The sequence below is a fragment of the Pinus tabuliformis genome, chromosome 4_1, assembly GCF_031772625.1.
Source record: "Pinus tabuliformis cultivar Carrire ecotype Pingquan chromosome 4_1, CPIR1, whole genome shotgun sequence".
In the NCBI taxonomy this organism is placed as follows: Eukaryota; Viridiplantae; Streptophyta; class Pinopsida; order Pinales; family Pinaceae; genus Pinus; species Pinus tabuliformis.
In genome coordinates, this window is record NC_142303.1 from 761,426,237 (window position 1) to 761,443,706 (window position 17,470).

The window sequence follows — 17,470 nt, forward strand, 5'->3', positions numbered from 1 at the left end:
GATATAAAAAACAGCTTGCGATAGTAATTTGGACAGCAAGTTAGTGCCCAAATGAGTTTGCAAGATACTTTGTTTTAAATAGTGGAACAATCTCTAGCACATGCTTTTAAATGGAAGATAAAATAGATAGAAAGCACATTTCAATGCAGATTTCAACCCAAAACTTTTACAATTGCATAAGATAAACATTGACATATAGATCAACCCAAAGAGATAAAATAATCAAAGCCACCCTTTATTCTACAAAGGCCAAGAGGATGATCGCACCAAGATGACTATTACAGAACTGATGAAAATGATAGTCAAACACAATAGAGTAGAAGCTAGAAGAAAGAAAGAAAATGGAGAGGAGAGAGAAAGATAGTATATGTTGTTGTTGTTGAAGATAATTCCACTAAAACCATAGTTTAAACCTATATTTATAATGCTCTACCTCTAATATGCACTAGAAATAAGGAGGTTGAATTCCTCAAAAAGGAAAATCAATGTGCACTTGGAAAATAATTTGGTGACGACTCGCCATTCAATTGAACTGAATTGGAGGAAAAAACTGAGTAAAGTGTCACATGCTTGAGTTTAATTGAAGTAGTATAAGCTATCATGAGATGAAGATATCCTTGAGCACAATTTTAGCAAATTCGAATTGGGTCAAAATATCCTTAGGCAACTTTTGCCAAATTCAACTTGATAAAAAGATCCTTGGGTAATTCAAACTAGGATAAAAATATCTTAGGAGAATTTTGCAATAATATACCTTACATAAAAATCTCTAGGTAATTTTGGGAAATTTGATTTAGAGAAAGAAAAGTAATATCCATTAGCTCACTAGATGTGTTTTTCCATCAACTAAGGAGAAATTGGAGAGAGGTGGGAAAAGAGTGAATTGGAGGACAAAAACTGCCATAAAAAAAATCAAGTGTACACAAGCTAGGGAGGAAAAACTAATGCGTACTAGGAGAGAGACAACAAAGTGGAGGGAATAAAAAATAAATTGTCCTCGACGCCACATCACACCTTCATCCATTCATATGCTTTGACTACTCTAGAAGATTTCCAATTTATCCATGCATTTTGCCACATCATTTTTCACTCATCATCACTTGTCCATTCCCAAAGTTGTCATGTGTAAACCTCTCAAACTGCCACATGTCACCCTGCTACAGTGTTATCAAGACCAGGTCGAACCAGCCTAAACCGATCAATCCGACCATTTGAGGCAAAAATCAATTTGAACCAGTGACTTGAACCGTTTTTGTCTGGTTCGGTACTAAACCAGCCATTTTCGTTGAACCGATCGGTTCAGTACCGATTTTGTTTTTTTTTCTTTCAATTTTTGTCTTAGCAAGGCACTAGCCCACAATAGGTTCCTAATATTCAAGTCTATGGCCCTACTATTGCTATGCAATTCATGATGTTAAATTCTTAAAGTAAATTGTTAAATGCATTTTCATCTTTTTACCTAAATTTTTAACATTACGATGAAATAACTCGGGATGTTTAAGAGTGGTTCTGACCTCATTGGATTTCTTATCGAGAAAGTAGAATTTTAGATCTCACTCAAAATCTAGCAGACTTAACAGCCTTTCAAGATTTCAATATTGGGGGATTGCAATGTTTCCATTGGATTTTGTCATGTATGAGGGTATCGAACTAGGATTTAATCAAGAGCAACAATCCCTCTATGTACCTTGATGTTATTGGCATTGATTGTTGAACTCCTCTATCATGATCCTACTAAAAATGTACCCATCACTCAAACAAAATCTTGAATTGACATGCTAAGCATTTTTTAATCTTATTTTAATACTTAGAGGGTGATATTGATGACGAAGATCCCAATATAGGTAAAGATTTTGATGATATGTAGGCATTTGTTGTAGCATGATTTATTTTTGGATGTTAAGAGGCCATCTAGGTCTTATTTTTTGATGTATTTTTGTTTCAAAGATGGATTGCCCTCGGTGTTATTTTAGTTATGTGCACCCTTACATGCTCTATAAATGAGAACTTTTGCTTATTTTTGTATAAATGGTTTGGATCCATATGGTCACACATGAATATATGTGGTTTTCTATAAAATTTGAATATTTTATGTGTTTATGGTTGGCTAGTTTTTTGGACTAGGTTGATTCCGCTCCGGTTTTGACCAATTCCTAGTCTGAGGGGTCTATTGATCTGGTTCTGATAACATTGCCCTGCTATAAATAGTCATGTCAAATATAGCAATCCCACTAAAAATAGGAAAAAATAGAAAATCTCTAGAACCTATGTATGTCACCATATTCAACTATTCAACCGATTTCAATGATGGAATTTGAAATTCATCGCATACAAAGGTCGAGCGATCAAATTCAAAATCAATTTGTTCAAATTCGCAAGGGTTGTTGCTACTACGTCTTATTAAAGATTCTTCAACATCTTCCCCTTTGTATATGCCCTCCTATGAATGGATGTTGATTTCAATGGTGCTCCACGATGCTTGAAACGTGTTGCCTGAAAATGATTCCAAACTGCTAGTGGCTTGCCAAAAACATCTTGCAACTTTCCAAAAAGGATGTGACTCTTCACATTCATTAAGGGTTGACCATCGACTTCCTAGAGCGATTGTGCACTGCCTTCACTCACTATCGAAAGGAGTGCGATGGCTTTCGGTTGAAAACCTATGTCAATGACCTTAATTCTTTCCTTGAAGTCTTGGGCGTCCTCCCTCCATATCCTTAGAGCACTCTAAGCTATGTCAGAATATATTTAAACAATATTATATTCATATAAAGTTTATTTTTGAATATTGCGTTTATATAGGTTAAAATTAATCTATTATGTTTTTAAAAGGTATAATTATAAATACAGATCATATAAATAAGTTATAATATATTTAAAAAATTAAGTGTTGATAATTTGATTTCATGTTTATAAAAAAATTTATACATTCAATTTTTAAAAAAATTAAAAATATAAATTATTTAAAAGGGTTATTTTGTCAATAATTTAAAATGAAATCTATATATATATATATATCGAATTTTATCATTTAATTTTTCAATGACAAATTTTTATCGAACTTCAAGGTGGTTGAATTCAAACCAGGTGACTTAGTATAGAACAAATATGGGAACCCTGGCATATTTGGCATGCCTAAAAACAAGCAGTGCTAAAAATAGAAAGTTATTTGTATGTCAACATTATTATACTCATCAAACTAAGATTTCCATGGGAAGTCCAGATATGTTGTGAGCACTGCCATACAAAGATTGGTAAAAGTAGAAATGTCTAGGATTTCAACGAAAATAACCTCATTGAACTTGGCTTTCAATGGGGAGTCTGAAAAGCCATTTTCCCACTGCTAAAAATAGAAAGTTCTCTCATGTAGCATGTACATGAAACCATACTAATTGGATTCATCTTTCAGTAAGGAAGTTGAATCTACGATTAAAATTGACATCCAAGGGATGCGAAAAAAAAGTATCGCATGAAACGAAAATAGCTCATCAGACTCAAAATCTTGCAAGGATCTTAAATATTCCATTATCTCTAACATGCGAGTCTTTGTACCACACTAAAAATGGAATGTGTCATGCATGTCACCTGGAGATGTCTCACTAGAATCCTGAGTTCATAAGGACTTTGAATATGTAATCGACATTACCATGCAAGCCACTGAATTTTGTCTCCTAAAAAGTAGGAGAACTGCTAAGAATAATAATTCTTTCCAATCTGTGAAAAATTGTGTTGGAATCATCATTGCATCCATACTACAACCAACCTCCCTAGGAACCAATCCCCAACCAAAACAAAATTGTATCTGCATGTGTCTCTGAACCTCCAGCGTGATGTGTTGGTCCTATTGACCACTACGTGTCAACGACCCATGGCAGTACACCCTTTTTTTCGCAAAAGGTATCATGATCGATGTGTCTGTGCCGTCCAATTATCATCATCAGCGTGACTTCCAAGATGTTATGTAAACCCATTCTGCATGTGTATAATGTAAATAATCTCAGCAGACCCATGCCATGTATGTAACGACCTAGATAATGACGATCTCGATTCTAGGAGGTTTTTTGTCTCACCGATTCATTTTCGGATGGTCGGCAGACTTTTTCCCTCCAGTCTTACCCCAAAACTAGAATGGATTCTGTCGCTAAGATCTTAGGTGAGTCCTAGTGTTCTAGATCGAGTCTATGTAAAAGTGAATTGGGAATAGTCCTAACTATTTGGTTAGGTTATTTTATTACAAATTGCTTGGTCTACTAGATTATTTTGTGTCGCAGAAATGAATGGTCTGTGAGGGTCTATTACAAATGGGTTTTCCACTTTGTAATGTAAAAAATATGAAAATCATGATGTAAAGTGTCTTGAGGGTTGGAAAAATAATTTATCCCCTCATAGGTTAATAAATTAAATTTTCTAGCCAAACATTAATTAAAATCCTAAGCCAAAATTTAATTAATTCTAGGTCCTAAGTAAATTTAAATTCTCCAATGGCAAAATTCGTCGCTCCTGTAAAATTAAATTTTAAAAAGGTCTCGGGACTAATGTAAATTAATTATTTTGCTAAATTTTAAACCTTTGATCCCTACAGATTAAGTCAAAGTCAAATTTTTTGGGAAATTAAATCAAAAATTCTATTTTTGAGTTAATTAAAATGGATTTAATTAAAAAATTCAAACTTCCCCAAATATTTAAATATTTCAACGGATGAGATTAAAAGAAATTTTAATCTTCATCAACAGTCGAGATTGCTTTGACGAGGATCACTCGAACTAGCCATTGGAGGATTTATCTTTAAATAGGAAGTCATTTATCAGCTAATCTATCCAATCTTTGAGTCGTGTGCTTAGCAAGAAGCTCTGGTGTAATATTTTTTCTAAATAAGAAATAAAGACTTTGGGGTTAAATTTTGTTGGTGTTACTCTTCATGGGAATACTGTAAGATGTTTTATTTTCATGCATGATTTTTTCTAAAGCCATTAAAGATAGCTTCTAAAGAGTGATTTGAATACAAGTATCTTACTCAGTCGTAGGGATTTGAATAATAATTTAAATTTTGAACGTAATAACAGGTATCTCTATTTGTCTAAGTTTTATTATTATTTTCTCGCTCTATTTTTAATGGTTGGATCGAATCTTGCAAGGAAATCTTGATTTAGATCATCAGGCGTTAGGGGAAGTTTTCAGTTGGACCAACCAATTCCGGATTTGTGTTTCCTGAAGAGCCCAACTAAATTAATCTCTCGCTTATCATAAGATTTTTTGTTTTATTGATGCATGAGGGTTTCGAGTTATCACCTCCTTTAAAATTTAGTAAAAAAAAATTTATGTGTGCCATGATGATAGATTTGGCTACTTTTACCAAACGAAGATCAGGTAATGGAAGGAAGCTCAGGGGAGAAGGAGAAAGAAGAAGACAGGGAACTAAAACAAGATGTTACTAAACAGAAGGAAGTAATGCTGAGCGATGGGGAACTTGAGATGGATCAAGAAATGACTCAAAGTGAGATGGAAACGGAGGATAATGAACTGCACGAGATTCTAGAAAGAGAAAACCTGGAACTGGAAGGATTCTTGAAATAGGGCACCATTGGAGGAGTAGACTCAGTCCCTCAAGAAGAGTTCAACCGAGTACAGCAGTTGTTTCTATGGAAAAATCAGGCCAAAGAACAGGAAAGGCAAAATACCAATGAAATGCAGGGCAGCAAAGGAGTGAAAACTATGAAAACCACACCAGGATTAGCTCCTAGAAACCCAGGAAAGAAACGAGGCAAGAAAAAGCAGAATGAGTTATTAATGGAATGTGGAAAGCTAATGATAGATTCAGGTAAGATGAAAGACCTATCCAGTTACTCTTTCACAAATATTTAATAATGAAGTTCACAACTTGGAATATCAGAGGTTTAGGTAGTAAAAGAAAACAAAAAATATTTAGCAATAGAATGAAACAAGAAGCTCCGGATATGATCTTTATCCAGGAAACTAAATCTTCCATTCAAAAAATCAAAGAAATTCATAGTAAATGGCTCAATAGATTTGAGTTTCTAGAAGTTAAAGCAGATAACATAGCAGGAGGCATACTCACTCTTTGGAACCCCCAAAAGATTGGCATAATAGATGCTGAGGCAACTAGGAATTATTTATTAGTGCTTATTCAGCCTATAGGAGACAGTGAGACTTATCTGGTCACGAATGTTTATGGCCCACAAAGAATGGATGACAAACTCAGATTTCTGGATTCTCTTGTAGAACTAAGAGATAAGCATGCAAGAGTTCCATGGATCATGGTTGGGGACTTCAACATGATCAAATCACTGATGGAAAAAAAAAAGGGGGAACAAGAAATTTAAGCAAAGATTCTACAGCATTTCAAACCTTCATAGATAATATGAAACTAGTTGACACTGAAATGAATAATGGCCTCTTTACTTGGAACAACAAGAGAGGAGGGGAGTCTCAGGTAGCTTCAAAGTTAGACAGATTCATTATTTCAGAGGACCTTATGCTCACAGACAAGGAAATGATAGTGAGAATTCTCCCCTTTGGAGGCTCGGACCATTGGCTTGTTCAAATGGAGGTACAGGGTATTGGAACCCCAAAGAATAGACCTTTCAGATTTGAGAATATATGGCTTACCCACCCAGATTTTATCAGCAACATAGCAAGATGGTGGAAAGAAGATCTGCATATTCAGGGAACAAGAATGTTTCTGCTCCACAAAAGACTAAAATACATCAAACTCAGACTCAAAGACTGGAACAAGAATGAATTTGGCAATATTTTTGTAGCGAAAAAAGAGGTTGAAGATAAAATGCAGACACTCAATCAAACTCTTATTACAGAGGGTTTTGATAGAGGCAGAGATGAACAAGTCACCAAACTTCATCAAGACTGGGAGAACTTATGTAAACAAGAGGAAATATATTGGAGACAAAAATCTAGAGTGCAATGGCTAAAAGAAGGGGAACGAAACACCAGTTTTTTCCACAGATCCACCATGGCAAACAGATCCCACAATAGGATCTCTTCAATCAAGGATGAGGAAGGTCATCTTCGCAATTCCCATGAAGAGATTGAAACTGTGTTAGTACAGCACTTTCAAGGTATAGCGAAGGAAACCAATGCAGACAGAGATCATTTTATCAGAGACTTAACTAGGCATATACCTAGACTAGTTTCAAGAGAGGATAATTTCAATCTCAACAGGCCAGTGACTAAAGAGGAGGTAAGCGAGGCAGTTAAGGAGATGCCGAATGGCAAAGCGCCAGGCCCTGATGGTTTTAATGTGGATTTCTTTAAATCCTGTTGGAGCATTGTTAAACAAGATATTGTGAAAGTAGTGGAGGATTCTAGATTGGATAAAACCATTCTGAAGGCGCTCAATACTTATTTCATCTCCTTGATCCCCAAACAGGATAATGCTCTAACTACGGACAGATTGAGACCCATAGCTTTATGCAATGTGGTGTATAAAATAATATCCAAAGTGGTTGCCAATAGACTAAAACCCCTTCTTCCTACTCTAGTTTCTATGGAGCAGTCAAGTTATGTGGAGGGTAGACAAATTCTCAACAACATCATTCAAGCACATGAAGTGGTACATTCATTGTTAAGCAATGGGAATGATCATGCAATTGGACCTTGCCAAAGCGTATGATAAATTGAATTGGACCTATATTAGGAAGGCCCTTCTAGCCTTCGGCTTCGATCATAACTGGGTGAGATGGGTCATGACATTGGTCACTTCCTCTAGCTTTTCAATTTTGGTCAATGGTTCTCCTTCCAAGTCCTTTACTCCTTCAAGAGGTCTCAGACAGGGAGATCCGCTCTCTCCCTTTCTCTTTATCCTCATGATGGAAGGACTTGGGCGATCCATCAAACATGCTAAAGAAGGGGGTAACATCAAGGGTATCCAACTTTCTGAAACTGGAAAAGCTTTGTCCCATCAACAATTTGTTGATGACACTATGTTGCAGGGAATCCCCACAGTAAAAGAAGCTCTTGCTTATAAACAAATCTTGCGAGACTTTACCATGGCCATAGGTATGGAGGTAAATCTATCCAAATCTACGATTTTTTTCTTTAATACTAATGTTGCTATTCAAAGAAATATCTCCAGAATTCTAGGTTTTCAAAGGGAGGTCCTTCCTTCCAAGTACCTGGGAGTCCCTCTAACTGATAAACCCTTGCACAAAAGCATCTAGGAGCCGATAATTAATAAGATGCAGGACAAAATCAAAAAATGGACTATCAGATCTTTAAACTTGGTGGGTCAGTTGGTGCTTACAAAAGCAGTTTTGCAATCAATCCCCATCTTTATGCTTTCAGCTCTTCCAGCTCCAAAGGGAGTTTTACATCAATTCAGAACCATTCAAAGAGACTTTCTTTGGGGTAAGGGGGAGGAGAGAAAGAAATGGGCCTTAGTAGCCTGGGATAAGATTTGCAAACCGAAAACCCACGGAGGTCTTGGACTGGACGATCTAGATGTACTCAGCAAGGCTCTAGGAACAAAATTATGGCGGCGTTGGGTGAAAGAACCAAAGGCTCAGTAGGCTAGTGTTTGGAAGGAGAAATATGCCAGCACTTGGCAAGATAATGATCACATAAGGATGACGGGTATCATAAAAGGATCTCACATTTGGAATAAGGCATGGGAGAATAGAGACTTAGTGCAGAAAAACAATCTCTAGGAGATCAGAGAAGGAGACCTAGCTTTGTTTTGGGAGGATAAATGGCAACAAGAACCTACACTGTTAAGAGAGGACTTTTTTGGCCTTAAGAGAGAAACTGACACCAAAGGGCTTTTAAGGGTTAGAGATTTTTGGGAACAAACCAGTATAGAAGACAAATGGAGAACCTAGAAGAATTTAGAATTTGGAAACAATAACCCCTTGAAAGCAAAATCAGATGCACTACTGACTATTTTGGAACAAAGGAAGATTCTTGTTTCAGAAGGGCATGACCAACTCAGATGGGGCAACAACAAAGAAGGCACCTTCAATATTAAGGAGGCCAAAAAGATATTGCTTGAGCGGGATTCCAATGCACCAGACAGAGTGTGGCAGAACCTATGGAGGCATCAAGGTTGGATGAAAATCAAACTCTTCATGTGGTTGGTGCATCATAAAAAAATTCTAACTTGGGACAATATTAGAAAGAGGGGTGTTCTGGGACCTTCTAGATGCCAACTCTGTGAAGCTCAAGAGGAGACAATGGAGCACCTTCTCAATGATTGCATCTTTACCTCTAGGTTGTGGGACACCTTTGCCACAATTTTTCAACAGACGGACAGGGACAGAGCAAGCATTATCAATACCCTAAATAACTGGAGACGAAACTTCTCTGAGTATGAGTTTCTTCGCCTGGCTTGGGTTTTAATTCTAGGCTTCATAATTTGGAATGTTTGGAAAGAAAGGAACAATAGAATTTTCAAAAATGTTCACAGCACCACCCATCTCATTTTTTAGCGGATCTTAAGACAGCTCAAAGAGACAATGCACTATTGTGCAAAATTCCACAAAAAACCCTCCTTCTGAAACAGAGATGCAGATTCTGCGTCGGCTGGGGATGCAGGGGCTTATTCCACAGGAGATGGTCAAGAAGGTTATGAATCCAGCTAATAAGCCAGATTATTGGCATCCTCCCCCTCAGGGTTTTCAGAAATTCAGCATTGATGGGGCCTCAAAGGGCAACCCAGGTCTTGCTGGTTTTGGAGGAGTGCTACGAGATGAGAATGGATGTATTCTCTTTATATTCCATTGCCATCTGGGAAGAGGTACAAATAATATGGCTGAATTAATGGCTCTTGAACAGAGTTTAGATTTCATAATCTCCAGAATATTATTATTGAAGCCGATTTTGAGTTGATCATTAACTCGGTTAAAAGAATATGTTGTGGAACAGAGCCGGAAAAAGTCTCAAGTCATTGGAGGCTAATCCAGGTCTTTCAAAGGATACAAATTCACATCCAAGATCTACGCACAGTGAGCTTCACTCATGTCTGAAGGACAGCCAATAAATTGGCAGACATTATGGCCAATCAAGGAGTAGTAAGCACTAAAAACAGGGTCAAGTTGATATGGCGAGAGATGTCTCAGAACAGATTAAAGGAGCAGTGTTGTAGTCAGGCAGAAAAGGACAATAATATTTTCCAAAACAAGGCCACGGAAACGGGGTCTGATTGACTTTTTTGCAGTATTATGACACTTGTAAGAATGCTTTTGGAGTGCAGGTATCTGAATGGCAACAGCATACCAGAAATGTCAGGGAGTTGGCCAGACGAAGGGAGCTTCATCTTCCTTTGGTCGGGCACTGGAATCCAATCTTCCGCGGCAGCCGCAAAACCCCATTTTTTTCCGGCGGTGACTTTACCACCCTTGAAGTGGTTTCCGACGTATCGCACCGCTTTCAGGCTAGAAGCGGTTTTTTTTCATTTTGGTGCAATTCCACTCACCATGCAACACGTGGCTCAGAGTGGGGAGGAAATACCGCCCCTCATCGCGCAGTAATCTTCGGTGGGTTAAGGCAGCGCGATATGATTTGCAACCGTTGGATCAATCGCGATCAACCTACGACCAGGATTTATCGAGCTAGTTGGTGGGTCCGATTTGGGGGTTAATGCTCGAGTTGTTAGCGCGTACCATCTAGAATCGCGCGTTTCTGACGGATTTCAGGAGGAAAAATTAAACGATGGTTATGTGAAAAATGGACCCGATGTATTTATCAATTAAGATCTATTGAATCCATCGGGTCCGTTTTACCTGGTAAACGATGTGCTTGTTAGCCACCCGATTTGTCTCTCAGCCACTGGATCTTTTGATCCAGATCTAACGGCTAGTTGTGGGCTTAAGCCTTTTGTATACTATTTCTTTCTAAATATTGAATAGAAGGATCTGCTCTTGCCCTAGGAAAAAAACATAGATCGGGCTACTTAGAGCCTTCAGCGTGTAATTATTGTAATTATTTAACTGGGTTTTGGGGTTTTTAAATTTTATTTGTATATCTGGTTTCTGAGTGTTTTGTTTTTGTCATTGTAAGCACAAATCTGAAAGGGAAAATTTTATTTGAAACCAGATCTAGGCCCTAGAGGGTAAGATCTGGCCTCAAACTCATCTTGCAGAGGCATTATTCTTTTTACAGTTTGAGGGTTTGAAAAATTTAAATCTGTGGTTGTTATAAGTTTCTCCTGGAAGGAAATCTGAAGCAAAAAAAATTATTGGTTTGAAATTTAAATTTTTCTGGGTTTTTTCTGGAGTTTTTGAGCTACCATTTTCTGCCTGGAAGCCTCTCTTTTCTCTGTTTCCTCGGGTTTTCCATCTACTACAAATTTCGATTTTTTTTTATTTGTTGCCAACCTCTCCATCCTCAGCTAGCATTTCTCCTCCCGCAGAGTTCATTGCATCTCCCTAACGCTACCATCAACCCCTCTCAAGCTCCATTCCACCTACAATCGAGCTCAATTTTTCCATTAACTCCTTCCCTTTGATCCGCAGCTCTTCCTCACCAACCCATAACCTCTTTTCCTTCAGTTTTTCAAAACCTCGCTCTTGCAAATCGCTGCTCTCTCACGCTGCCTGTCTGCGTCTTCTTCATCCCCTGTGCCACCTCTCCTCTCAACCTGCAAACCAGCAGCTCCTCCTCACTTGATCTGCAATTTATACTTGCAGCTCCTTCCTCCCTATCCATCTGCGTTCGCCCACCATTGAGCTGCAATCTCAACCCACCTTCTTCTCCGTCTCTCCTCTTCTCCGCGCATCAGTTCCTTTCTGTTGATGCCTTTCTTTTCGACCCGTGGCTCCCTCTCTCAGCTAGTCACTCCTCCCTCATCGTTGCTCTCTTCTCACTACAGCTCCAACCTCCCTCATTCTCCTCCGCGTATCCCTTCTCCTATCGTCATCAAAGACTTGCATACACAAACTCAAACATTCGTTTTTTTTGTATTATGTTTATGCGTTAGGGTTAGGTTTTTGATTTCATTTGTTTATGTTAGTTTAGGTTAGGATTTGCTTAATTGAATTTTTTTTTTTGACTTTTCAATTTGTTTTATTTTGATTTTAATTTTTTTTCTTTTGGTTTTGTTTCACATTTTGATTTTTTTTTACTTTTTTATTTCATTTAAAACATTTAAAAAATATTTTTAAAAAAACATTAAAATCTAAAAGAGAAAAACCAAAAAAAAAAAAAAAAAAATTGCGACTTTGAAATTTCGAATAAAATAAATCAAAAGTAGAGCTTAAGCTTTCACATTTAAAAAAATTTAATTTTTTATGTGGCCTACCACCCATTAAAAATTTAAATTTAATTAAGTTCTTTTGATTTTTATCTTTGGTCACATTAAAATACATTTGCCACATTAAATTTGCTTCATAAGCGTAGCACATTAAAAATTTACCTAAGGGATAAGTAAATTCTAAATGTAAAATTCCTTGGTGTCCTTTTTGTGTTAAGTGTAAAATTTTAAGTTTTGTGGTATTGATTCCTCTATGGTCAAGTGCGATTAATGATATCTAAAGATTGACTATAGGAGAAAGATAAATTCTAGATCTGGGTTATTGAATAAAATTATTTTAAATCTAGAATCACAGCGTATTACTTAAGTTTCATAATTCTTCACGGTATTTAATTGCTAGGATATATTGCATGATAAAGTTTTGGTCATTTACATTTAATCGTTCATGATTGTCACTTTCATCACACTTATAAATTGCTCTGGATAACTTGTTTTTATTTAGTCTATGGTTAATTGAATATAAAGGCACTGGTCTAGAATCATTTCTATCTTGTGGTAGTGTTTTATCCATCTCAGTTAACCAGGGCTTTTTTCACATTCATCAAGTTGTTCATCTTTAAGTCTCCTAGAGTATGTGTTCCACAGGCTATCCTCATTCATTCACCCTAGGGACTATCCCCCTTGACTTGTCTCGGAGAGAGTCTAAACGGAGTAAGGATTAGAGTGACAACCCTTACTCTGAGCGTTGTCGCGGTGCCTAGACACTTTGTGCGACAACGGGTCCTTAACCCTGAAATTTAGGGATTAAAAGTAGGAAACAGATATCACAGTTTAGAATCTAACCCACCCAAATTTTAGTAAATGAAATGTTTCAAAAATACAAAATAAATAAATATTTCAATTCTTCATTGTGCTCGAATATTGACCAATTCCTAAAAGGGAATACAGTGAAGGACTTTTGGTGATATGAGATCTCCTTTCCCTATACAACTTACATCAAATTGTTATTAGGATTCCAACATTAAACATTGCCTCATTCATCTCACAACCCATGACGGCTAACCTTCATGCAAGATGGCAAAACTAGGGGATAATTATTCCTCCAAATTCACCCTAGACATGCACCTTGCCCCAACAGCATGAAAAGGCATGCTATAGTAGGTGAGATGACCCATGAGGAGTAAGCATGTCTCCAGGGGATTACAAACTCTGTGGTGTTGGACTTTTAGTTCCTCAAAAATTGTCCAACAAAGCACCAATAATGGCAACAAAGAAGCGCTAACAACATACAGGGAACATATTTCAGCAAAGATTTTGTACAGTAGTATAAATGACAGAAGCAGCAATACACCCTCCTTTGACAATTCTGTACAACAATAATGAGGGCAGAGAGGCATTGATGGAGAGAGGTAGAGGTTCCTGCACACCAAAAGAATGCATTCGCCATCATCAGTTCAATTCCAATTTAGATGTTTCATACAGTTCAGTTCTATTTCCGAGATTTTGTTTAGCTAGTAGCTGCACTTATAGTTAGTTAGGATGTTTTGCGTGTGGAAAGTTTCCAAAATTAGATGGGGCACAAATCCCTAGAAGAGTGAGATGCATGTATGCATATGCATAGTTTTAAAAATTGGCCAATTTGAATCAGTAACCAGTCAAATCAGTCGATCAGCACTCTCCAGGCATCTAATTGGCCAATAAATCAGATTTGGGGACCGATTGATACCAGTTAGGTACCAAACCGACCAATTTGGTTACTAACAGGTACCAAACAGTTCAAACTAGCCAATTCCGCTAAAAATTGGGCCAGTTCATTAATGGCACACGTGGCCACTATGGAGACTCACGGGTAGTGTTTTCAGGTGGTTTCTGAGGAAACCATAGGTAGTTTCCCCCCGAAATCCGCCCCCCTAAACTTATACAAGCAGCCCTGAGCTTCTATTTGCCTCACACTTCTCATTTCAAGTTTTTGTGACCATATGAGAGCTTGGAGGATTCTGCAACAGAACTGAGTTTTGCAGCAAAATCAGCAAGTTTAGAGGTTTTCTGCCATCTTGGAGCTGGTTTAATCTGTCTAGTGGAGTTGGCATCTTTGTGAGGAGACCTTGGCAGCTGGTTTTCATTACTAGAAATGATTTCTCTCTTATTTGACTGCTGTCCCTGTTTAAATATTTTTTTCTCCTGTTTTAAAGTAAAAACCTCCCCTCTTTGTATAGACTAAGCCTGTCTCTTTTTTCCTTTTCAAATTATTATAGGTTTTGCATTTTACTTATTTGTCTATTTGCAGATCTCTCTCTTCAAATTTGAAATTTCATCATCCACCATGGCCCCAAAAGCCAAAGATGTTGCATTGGTTCATTGGGATGTTGTTGATGGCAAAATGTTGTGCAAATATTGCAAGAAACCAATGGGAGGGAGGGTATCCATAGGTTGAAACAACACTAGGATGGTAGGACAGTGGCCTTGTAGCTTGAGTTGTAGTATTGTTTTTGGACTCGAGAGGCCATTTAGAGCCTCATTGATTATGTATTTTGTTGATTATATGTATTGCCCTCAATGCCATTTTGACATATGCGCCCTTACATGGTATAAAAATGAGGAAACTTTCCATATTTTGTCACTAAGGCAAGGCAAAGGCAATGAGCCAATCCAAAAAGAAGGCCACCGATCCCTTATATCTAAAAGAGATAAGTTTAACAATTGTAACATAATAAACTAGGTCATTTATGCAATAAGATTATAATTGAAAAAAAACATAACCAAACATGTTTATGATATCGCAATAGACCTTGCATGCAATGGGCGAAAACACATTATCATTTGCAGCTTTCACATTAACTAATTAGAATGCACGGTTGGAAATACAGATATTAAGTAAGATCAACATGTTTTTCTCATCTTTCGCAAAAAAATCATGGAAATAGCCATTGGAACTAATAATTGAAATGGATCTTCTATCATGAAACAACTTGCTCATAAAGGTCTTAACAATGTAATTTAACTCTTGCCTATTTTCACATTAAATGTGTCCCTATTTTTGCAGTGTTCATAAATCGATTATGAAATAAGGCAGTGTTCAACTAGTGTCTTTTAGGTACTCATAATGGAAGAAACAGCCATGTTTGTACTATCATAGAATGTCCCATGCCCAAACGGATATATCATATATCGTGTCAATAATATGACTTTATGGTTCTTGAGAATTCATTTGGACACTTTGTGATGGATATCTCAACTAAGATCACAATGAATAAGACTAAACTTAGATACTTAGAACTCCTCACCTGTAAAGAGGCTTGCATAAGAATGATACGATGTACTTAGTTTCCTAAATTCTTCTTAAACTAGTTGTAACAACTAAGATACAAGTGTTGACCTACAGATATTTTGTACACCTACACCATTCAACATACCACACTTGTGCATCATCGTAACAGCAAGATTACCACAACGCCAGGTAGGCACAACTAGCATTTTTCTCACCTAGTGGAATTGTAAAGGCACACTAATCTTCTTTGAGTGGCTTTTGAGATATTATTTATACAGGTAAATTACTTTTCTCACTGAGACCCATGAGAGATATGAAAGGGCTCTCCCTCTTGCTACAAGATATCATTCGATCCCAACCTTCAAATGTGAAACATCAAGTTCAGATGGTATTTGTGGCTCTTGGTCCAGAAGGGCCCACCCCTCTCCTTCAAGATGTCAATAATTGCAATTTGCTATTTACGCCTTACATCATCAACTTTTCTATTCATACAAATGACGACCCATAAGTTGAGTTATACCCAAAGATCCATCACTATTCTTTGGGTGATCCCCAAGAGATTGATCCTCTAACCTAGGCCTTCCCCGCTAAATCTCTTTAGGACATAATAGACCAATGTCCCACTTCATCTCACTCTTTTGACTCTCCTAGGGTTTCCAACGTTGCTCTAATACAAAATGATTCCACAAGGTGTGACATATCAAATTCTCAGCACCTTCAACCTTTTTAATTGTGCAATGGCCTACAATGGATTGTTAAAGACAAAAGGTGTGCCAAGACCAATTTAAAAGCATTCAACCTCTCACATAATAATGCAAAACCAAAACACAAGTAATAGGGGCAACAGTCAACTCATCCTCATTAATTGTCAAAATACATCATTTATGTATTCCAATGTTGCGCTTGAGAGACTGCTACTTGGCCCATGGACAACTCTCTCTTAGCAACTCTACCTACTTTAATACTGTGACTATGTCTATAACCTGACTAGCCAACAAGACAATTGGATAATTAAACCCAGTGGCTTAGATTTACCCCTAACCTTTCAATTCCCTTCTATCACCTACGGATACTTTACATCTTCCCTCAACAATTCTCACACTACGCTTTGTCATGTTGCCCTACAATATCATCCCCATCCTCTTGTCACACACATTGCTGCTCAACCTCTCTCATGCTCTTGTTGACCTCATCATCTTTGTATGTACTTATCCTCTAAATATCGTGTTCTTCCTTGCTCCATGTCTAACCTACACAATGCAACTTTCTATCATGCCCACACTTCTTTTCTCCCACTTCCTTCTGTCGCATGCTTGCTGCTGTCATGCTTTCCTATCTGTTGTCTATAACTTGAAAACTTTTGGGATGCCCCTGTATCCTTTTTTGAAGTTTTTCCATATCTTCCACATTTTTACTAATACAACCTAGTCAACAAGTTCAAGGTATGACTTGTGTCTGGTGTTTTATCCAGCTGCAACAAACAGAGCTCTAACAGCATTTACCTAATACCCAATTCTCACGTTTGAATTGATGTTCAATTTTGTATTTTGCACCAATCAGTTCTTTTTAGAGCTCATCAGATAAGTTTTTTCCATTGTGTGTTTTCCATAATTGGAACTCAATATATGCACTATGTTGTATGACATTTGACCTGGCTAAAAGGCATCAGTACTTTCTCAAAATGAATAAGCATTTAATGTTTTGCCGATCTTTCAAGAGTTAATCAAAAGCATTAGTTTATCTCTTGTTTCATTGATAGGAATTTAAACTAACCATACAGAAATGTCACTTAAAGGAACCAGAGCATCTTTTGTTCAAGCAAATATTTCAAAAACTGAAATTACACAAAAACATCACAAGACTGCTAGTGATTCTAATATCAGTGCATCAACAGAAATAAATGCAAAACAATTTTGATAACATGTCCCAAAGAAATCCTTCCCTATCGTGGTAATTATTAAAAAAACTTAAATAGCATATAC

General features: G+C 37.1%; 1 protein-coding gene across 1 annotated transcript in view; it reads right to left on the minus strand.

Annotated features, from left to right (window-relative positions):
- LOC149178382 (E3 ubiquitin-protein ligase IPI1-like) overlaps window positions 1-17,470 on the minus strand; it is a 141,238-nt gene that overhangs the window by 47,676 nt on the left and 76,092 nt on the right. The window lies entirely within an intron of this gene.